The following is a 7,852-nucleotide window of genomic DNA, read 5'->3' as shown; positions in this document are numbered from 1 at the left end:
TCTTACTTTTCTTGGAGCGAGTGGTACGTTTCTTACAAGGCTTCTGTTTTTTAGCACTAGCTATGGTCACTAAAGAAGCTTTAGGGACCCACTTGTATGTTTTCTTCGTTACATTAGGATGAGTCTTGTCGGAAGCGATATGCATTGCTTGTAGCATATTTAAGGGTATAGGCATTTCATCCCCCTCAGGTGTTACCCAGGTCGTTCCCCTATTTCCCCAAGTGTCTATGGTTGCTGCTAGGTGGACCCAATCCACATTGTCTGACTCAATCATCCCAGGTAGGATATCCATATGGACACTCTTTGGGGGTGTGTCCTTAATTTGACTTTTTGGTCCTTTTTTTCTGACCCGGCTATAGAATAGAGCGTATGATAGCTCAAAACGAGCGTCTCAGTCAGAGGGTCGTGCCGTGCTTTACAGCCCTCCGTTTGGTCACTCTATGCCCTCGGAATCCCTAAAACTGTCAATTTCCAGTAGGGAACTAGGCCCAAACTAGAAAGTCTAAGGGTGCAAGTGGGAAGAGAAAGGAGGAGAGTGGAGGACTTGCCCCACATGCTCTCATTCTCTCTTGAGGGAGTAGGGTATATATATAAGAGTGAGTCTAGTATATATCATAGGACTGAGGACTGAGGCCTGGGCCTGGGCCTGGGGAAATGATCCCGATACCGATCTATCTTTTATACAAACCAACCCGCCCGTTTTTATAACCTCCGTTTTTATTTTTCGAAAATTTAACCTCCCCCTCACTCACGTTTTTATTTTTCGGATTTTTTTTCCAGAATTTTTTTTTCGAAAAATTTAAATTAAATTTTTTTTAAATGCAGAAAATGCAGAAATTGAAAATGCAGAAAATTTAACACGAAAAATGCAGAAATTGAAACTTGACAGAACCAAAAAATGCAGAAAATGCGAAAAACACAAGAAATGCTAACTGTACAGTGCAAACCAGAAAACGTAGAAAACGCCAAAAAACAAAAATCTCCACACAACTACACACACTCATTCCCTGCCTTTCCTATGATAGAAATTGCACCACAAGAAAGCGTAAAGTGCTTAACCGAGCTTAGTGTAAGGCATTTCCCCGGCAACGGCCAAAAATGTGCGCTCCTTTCCGCACTGTCGAAGCAAGGGACTTGCCAATACACCGTGTGCGAGCCACAAATGGCTCCAAGCACACAACAAGCCTAAACTAGCAAGCTCAAGAGAGCAAAGGGTGTGTCACTCACCGCTCTACGCTCGCCTTCGTGGTGGATTCCTCGCCGCGATGAAGAAGAAGCTGCAGTCGTGCCGCGCTCAACCGCTTCGCCGCCGTCGTGCCTTCGTAATGCTCGATCGCACACACACTCTCCCTCTCTCTCTCTCTCTCTCACACACACACACACACACAAGGAGGTGAAGAAGAAGAAGATGGAGATGGAGATGGAGCAAGAGCACTCTTCTATTGCACAAATGAGAGAATGAGTAAAAATTAGGTTTAGTTGGCTTTTATATGAGCTCACCCCATTCACACTTGGGCGCCCATGCTTAGCCAACTTACCCTAGCATGTTCGTGTTAGAGTGCGCCTCTCATCGGCGATCACTCTACCTTTCCCTATTGGACCGACAAGCCCGGTACCTGACTCTACCAAATACATAATACACGTCCGTCGTAGGTGATGGGGTGTCCGTGAGCCGTGAGGGTTAACAGAAAGGGATCCTTGATGGTTGAGCATTCGACTTTCGATAATCCACACATACTCTAAGCTTTCCATTCTTCTTGGGCACCACCACAATAGGAAATAACCAATCACTACTGGCCACTTTAGTAATGAACCAAACCTTCAGAAGGATATCAATCTCTTCCTTGACCTTCTTAGCATAATTTTGGATTCATTCTGTATCTTTGCAACCTCACAGGTTTGGCATTTGGCTTCAATGGTATGCGATGTTGACATACGTCTGGATCTACTCCCTTGAGATCAGTATGTTCCCATGTGAGCACGTCTTTGTACTACTGGAACATGTACTTGGCTTTTTCTTTCATCCTTGTTGACTTTGATCAACCTAGGATTTTCCTCAGAACCCAGATTCCATTCCTCTATTTCTTGATCATCTGGAAGCAACCAGTTAGGCCCACCACCCTTTCTTTTGGTTGAATCCTCACCATAATCCCAAGACGGTCCTCTGAGCTTTAAACTGCTATTCTGATTTTCAGTAACTTCTCCAAAGTGTGCTTGTTTAGAAACCGTTGGTGTACAGGAATCAACTAGTTCTTCTGGCCTTCCAGTTAGGTGAACTGGTCGTTCTCCAGAGTTCAGTTCAGTGAATTGATATGGAAATTGCTTCTTTTGCTTTTCAGCCTGATCTTTGTCCAATAATACCGTGTTGAGATCTATTTTAGTTAATGGAAAATTATTCATTGCCGCCAACATCCTTTCAATTTTCTTCACCTTATACTTCTGGGAAAAGCTCTTCTGGTCACAGCTCCTTTGTCCAGCTCCTAGTGTTGTTCGTCTGAATTTGAATTCTGCTACTGGCACCTTGTATTGTCAGAGTCTGATTGGCATAGTCATGAACAAACTGTGCTGTTCGCAACCATGGGCGCCCCAGTAGCATCCCATATGCGCCTTGCACATCTTGTACTAGGAAACTAGTCTTGAACTTTTCTTTGCCCACCCTTATCTACACACTCTCTATTATCCCGGTTGCCTGCACAACTCGATGATTCGCCATTCAAACTTTGAAAGGTGCTGGTTTCAGGTTTGTGATACCCATTCTTTGCTGAAGGTGTGCCCCTAGGATATTTACTCATGCTCCTCCATCTAGTATGACACTAGATGGTGGCTCCCACTATTTCTTAACCTTGTAGTCTACCTGGATCACTGGAACTTCATCATCTCTAACAGCAGCCAAGTCAACTGCTCTGGCTTTCGCTTTTGCCTTTCTTTGCTGTCTAATGAATTTTGCCGCTTCAAGCAAAGTTTTTCTAATATCATCTAATTCAACTGTGAGTTTCAGAATTCTGTCACAAATCTTGACATGAATTTCTTCCTTCTCTTGATTAGAGTTGTTATCAGACTTAAAGAATTGGGAGTATCTACACAATACCATTTCTCTGTTCTAGTGCCTTCAGTGCCTCTTTCAGTGTTTTCCGTTGCAGTTATATCTGATTTAACACTCCCTTATTCCTCCATCAGTCCCTAAATTGCAGCCAACATAGTCTCAAGAATCCCAGACCCTGACTGATCTTGTTGTGATTTCTCATAAGACTGGGCTAGTATCTTTTGAATGACCCAAGCATCATAACTTTCTGGCTGCTCTAGTAGCTTCTTGGCTAAATCTTCTATGATCTTTGCCTCCAGTTCTCTCTGATCCTACCATTCATCAACTACCTTTTTACCCTTGGCCTTCCACACCTCTCTTTGCTAAGCCCATTTGCTACTTTAAACTGATTGGTTTTGTCGGCTCATCTGGAATTTCCTCAATGACCACCCCTTTGCTGCGTGTGGCTACCTGTACAACAACTGGCTATGGGGCCTTCGCCTCAGTAGCTGTAGTAGTAGGTGTTTTTGGACACTGAGCCGCAAAATGACCATACTTGCCACAAGTATAACAATTCAAACTTCGGTTCTGGAAATTAATGCAACCCCGGCCCCGGCCAGTATCCCCTAGTACCTGCTGTGCCCAATACCAATACCACTGGTACCTGATTTCTCTTCTTGGGGTACATTGGTAGTCTCCACTATGACTGGTTCAACATTGGTAAATGCCACTACAGACAAATCTTTTCCCTTCTTGAAGTGATGAATGCGAATGCCACAATTGTTCCATAAATGACCATATGCTTTGCAATAAGTACACTGTGGACATTCATTAGAAACATGATCTTTAGATTTACATTTTGAACACCAGGTTTCCATTCTTCTAGCTAGTTGTTTGGTTTGGCTAATTTCAGCAATCTGCCAGGCCATCTCATCAATCTTTGTGGACCAAGACCCCTTCTTGGCCTTGTCTTTGCTCTTTTCATCTGAGCTGCTTTTAGAGCTACTGGAGGTCTTATTGGAATCTGATTTCTTAATGGAAGATCTGCTACTACTAGATCTCCTCTTCTTGTGACTTCTTTCCTTCTTTGCCTGCTGTTCAAGCTTCAAGGCATGCTGCACCAAATCATTGAATTTATTTGTTGGTATGGGTACCTCCTGTTCCCTAAGATTTTTATTGTGGAACCCATTTAAAAACCATGCTCGCAACCTCTTTTCTAATGGTGGCTCCTACAGCTGCCTAGTTAGCTCCTTGATTTTCTCAACATTACTCTTGACTGATAATTTTCCTTGCTTTATCTTATCCAGTTCACAAAGGATGTCTTCATCTCCTCTGTTGTCTAAATATTCTAGTTTGAAATCTTTGAGCAATTTGTTGTATGATATGAGTTGGCAAGCTGGGTAATGGTAGTACCAATTCCTTGCTGCATCCTTTAGTGTCTGAGAAAAGTATTCACCCCAGTCATCTTCATCAATATTTTTAACTTAACATACTGTTAAAAAGTTTGGATATGAACATCTGGATCATATTTCTTTCCACCTTTGAACATTGGAAAAGAAATTTTCAATGAAGAGGTATAATCATGCCGGTCAGCATCTTCTTTGCCTCTTCTAACCTTCGGAACCTGACTCCGTTTTGAAGACTTTTTATAATGGTCCGTATCAGCATCCCAATCAATTTCTTCATCAGTCTTAGTTTTGATCTCTTCTTTGGCTTTTCTACTGGAACTGTGACGACTACCCTTGCTGCCTTTGGCCCCACTATCCCTATGTGTGGTCTGAGAACTCCTGGTCTTACGTTCTTCTCTCTCAGCCCTTCTCCCTTCTGGACTGACTGGAGTGCTGAGAGTCCTTCACCTCATCAGCATGACTGTGCTCCTCCTGAGCCTCAGTCTCAGTCACCGTATCCTTTTTAGGATCAGAGTCTCATTTGGATTCCTCAGGAACAGGGTCAACGCGGTGTGATGGTTAACAATCATGATTGGTGTTGGGAGCCATCACTACAGTTGATAATTCTAAATGGGAGAAGAGTTTTTTGGTCAATGAGCAAATAGCTCTAACCACCATGATCTCCAAAATGGAATTGGAGCTAATCTCTTTAGATAGCTGATTCCAGTGTTGAATTTAGAGCTACTGGTAAGCCGTCAATTCAGTCAGTGAACCTGGAATAGAGAGTGGAAACTGGACTGAAATAGTTATCTGAACGGAAATTGTATACTAGAATGAGAAACAGACTAGATAACTAGAAAGGTGTTTGCAATTTTAGATTCATAGTTTAGGAATAACCAGTACAAGGTGTAACAAATTGAAGCTCAATTGATTACATCAGTAATGATTACAAGAAGGTGAAGTTACAGGCAAAGAGATTGTAGCTCAAGAAATACTTGGAAGGCTAAAACCAAGAGAACCAAGAACTAAGAAGCAAGAAGCCCGATTACAATGTAATGGGTCCTATTTATAGCCTTCTAGAAGCTACTGTAGTAACCACCGTGGTAATTACTGAGAGTTCCTGCCTGTTGGGATTGTCTTTACCTTCTATAGGCCATTTGTACCCTTATGATCCCATAAGCCGCTTCCATCCATCCTTTAATAACCTTTTGACGTTTCTTAAATATCTTGGGAGAGGAGAAGCAGGCTTGTTAGGCTATTGCAGGCTGTTGTGTATGGGTGCATGTGCTTCTTTGCATTCATGGATGCACGGATGTCAAGCTCTTCAGTGTAAGAAAGTGGCAGATTGCCTCTTTGGAGAGGGAGGTTGAAACTCTCCAACAACAAATGCAGGAAAAGGACACTCACATTATGAAGCTTCCCAACACCATCACATATTTGAAAGAAACACCCCTTGATGTAAGGGAGCGCAAGCGCACATTTTCATGCATTGAAACCCTTGCACATTCAGGTGGATCACGTAAACACTGAGTGACAGCCACAAGGTGATTTTTTCTTCACTTGTAAAATGCATTTTTACTTCTTTTGGTAACATTTATCTTCTTGGTTGCTAAAAACTTCATCCAAGAGGCATGCGATGGAACAAGCCAAGATGATTGAGTCAACCTTCTCAAAGGGCGAAGCACATTAGGGATGCAATCACCAAGGACCTTATGCACAAATTGAGAAATGTGGTTAGTGAAGATGACGTGCAACAAGCTTGTGATAAGACTGGGATCAACACCAAAGCCTACCAGGTTATTTTTCAACTCCTAAAGGATGCCCTCAAAGAGAATGGCATTGTAGAAAACCTATCTCCCATTCTGCACAAGGTCAACCTTGCAAAGAAGGCCACAAACAAAGATGTGTTCTCCCACATTGGGGCATAACTACACATTGAGGACACAATGCCAGCCTTGCTTTATACTTCGTGCAGACCAAAGGCAAGGGGAAAAGGTACAAAACACTCCATAAGACCTTTGGAGAAGGGCTTTCCTTACAAAATGTGGAACAATATTTTTGTGGACCTTAGAAGGCTTCAACAAGCCATGCTTAGATTCTATGAGTTACCTAAAGAAGGCGACACACTATGCTTCTTTATTTAGTTCTGTTATTTTTATTATAGACTTTGAAGTCTAAGGTCTTCCCACTACTTAATTTGCAGTGCTTGGCACAAAGGTCGCTTTTGTGCTAAAACTCGATGAGTGTCAAATAGTGAAAGGCCGAAGGTTAGAGAGACTAAGTGTCACTCTAATGAATGAATCCCTATTGCAAACCAAGTAAAGGGATTTAGTCTAGCCATCTCCCACATCGTCTTTTAGTGTGCAATCAGATCTTTTAGTGTGCAATCAGAGAAAGACATTTGGTGGTTGGGTGCTATTGAGGTGCCCAAAGAGACTAATGGAGTACTTTCATTGATTTTTGAGAGAACTCCATGGATCACAGAAGTAATACACTCCCAACTTGTAGGTGAGAAGTTGGAGGTTGATGGTTTTGGTAGCTTTGATGTGGAGTGGCACCTAGGTGGGAATTTGAAGACCATAAAGTGTTTTCTTGGTTGCAAACAAGGGGATTCTTCTCTGTTGCCTTGTCCATTTTGCACTTGAGGGTACAAATCAAACAAACAAAAAGCACACAAGAACTCTGCAAAGGGCCGTTCAATGCTTCCATGGCAAGGGATAGAGATGAAGGATTGGAGACAAAAAGCACACAAGAACTCTACAAAGGGTGGTTCAATGCTTCCGTGGCAAGGGATGGAGATGAAGGATTGGGGATAATCTTGATGTCAGAGATGAAGGCAAAGAATGGGAAGCGTCTATTTTGAAATGTCCCATGCTCAATGCCCTAGAAGGTGCACAAAGGGACCATGCTTGGAATCCAATCTTTCCCCTTCCTCTATCAAATGCACATTTTTGTACAATACACACATTAATGAGCATTTTTGATAGGCTATTGAAGCTCCACACTAACTATGATTTCACGATGAAGCCATTGGAAAAGTCCCAGGAAGCGATCAAAGGGTGAAGGCACTCTTGAATTCTATTGGCTGTCACAATGGAAATGTGTCAGTGGTTGTTGCAATGAGCACAGGGGAGGCCCATGAAATTTCCCAACAAGTGTCACAATGAGTGGACAAAAAGCTAGACACTTTTTGAAGAAAGTAACCCAAGGAAACCTAGGTAGATATTATGCTCAAAACAACTCCAACCACAAGGCAGGTAACCTGTGGCAAGTTTGGGTAAATTTTGATAAAATGGTCAAGCTTATGGGCCTTACCAGCACAATAGAAGAACAATGCTAATCGTTTCAAGAAGTCTTGACGGATTTCACCAAGGTCTTCACCCTTTCTTGGGGTGAAAATAACATCACACATTACATGATGGTAAGCCATGTACGTAGTGAA

The sequence above is a fragment of the Adiantum capillus-veneris genome, chromosome 12, assembly GCF_014529385.1.
Source record: "Adiantum capillus-veneris isolate H3 chromosome 12, ASM1452938v2, whole genome shotgun sequence".
Lineage (NCBI taxonomy): Eukaryota > Viridiplantae > Streptophyta > Polypodiopsida > Polypodiales > Pteridaceae > Adiantum > Adiantum capillus-veneris.
The sequence above is the reverse complement of the archived record's forward strand: the minus strand, read 5'-3'. Positions refer to the sequence as shown.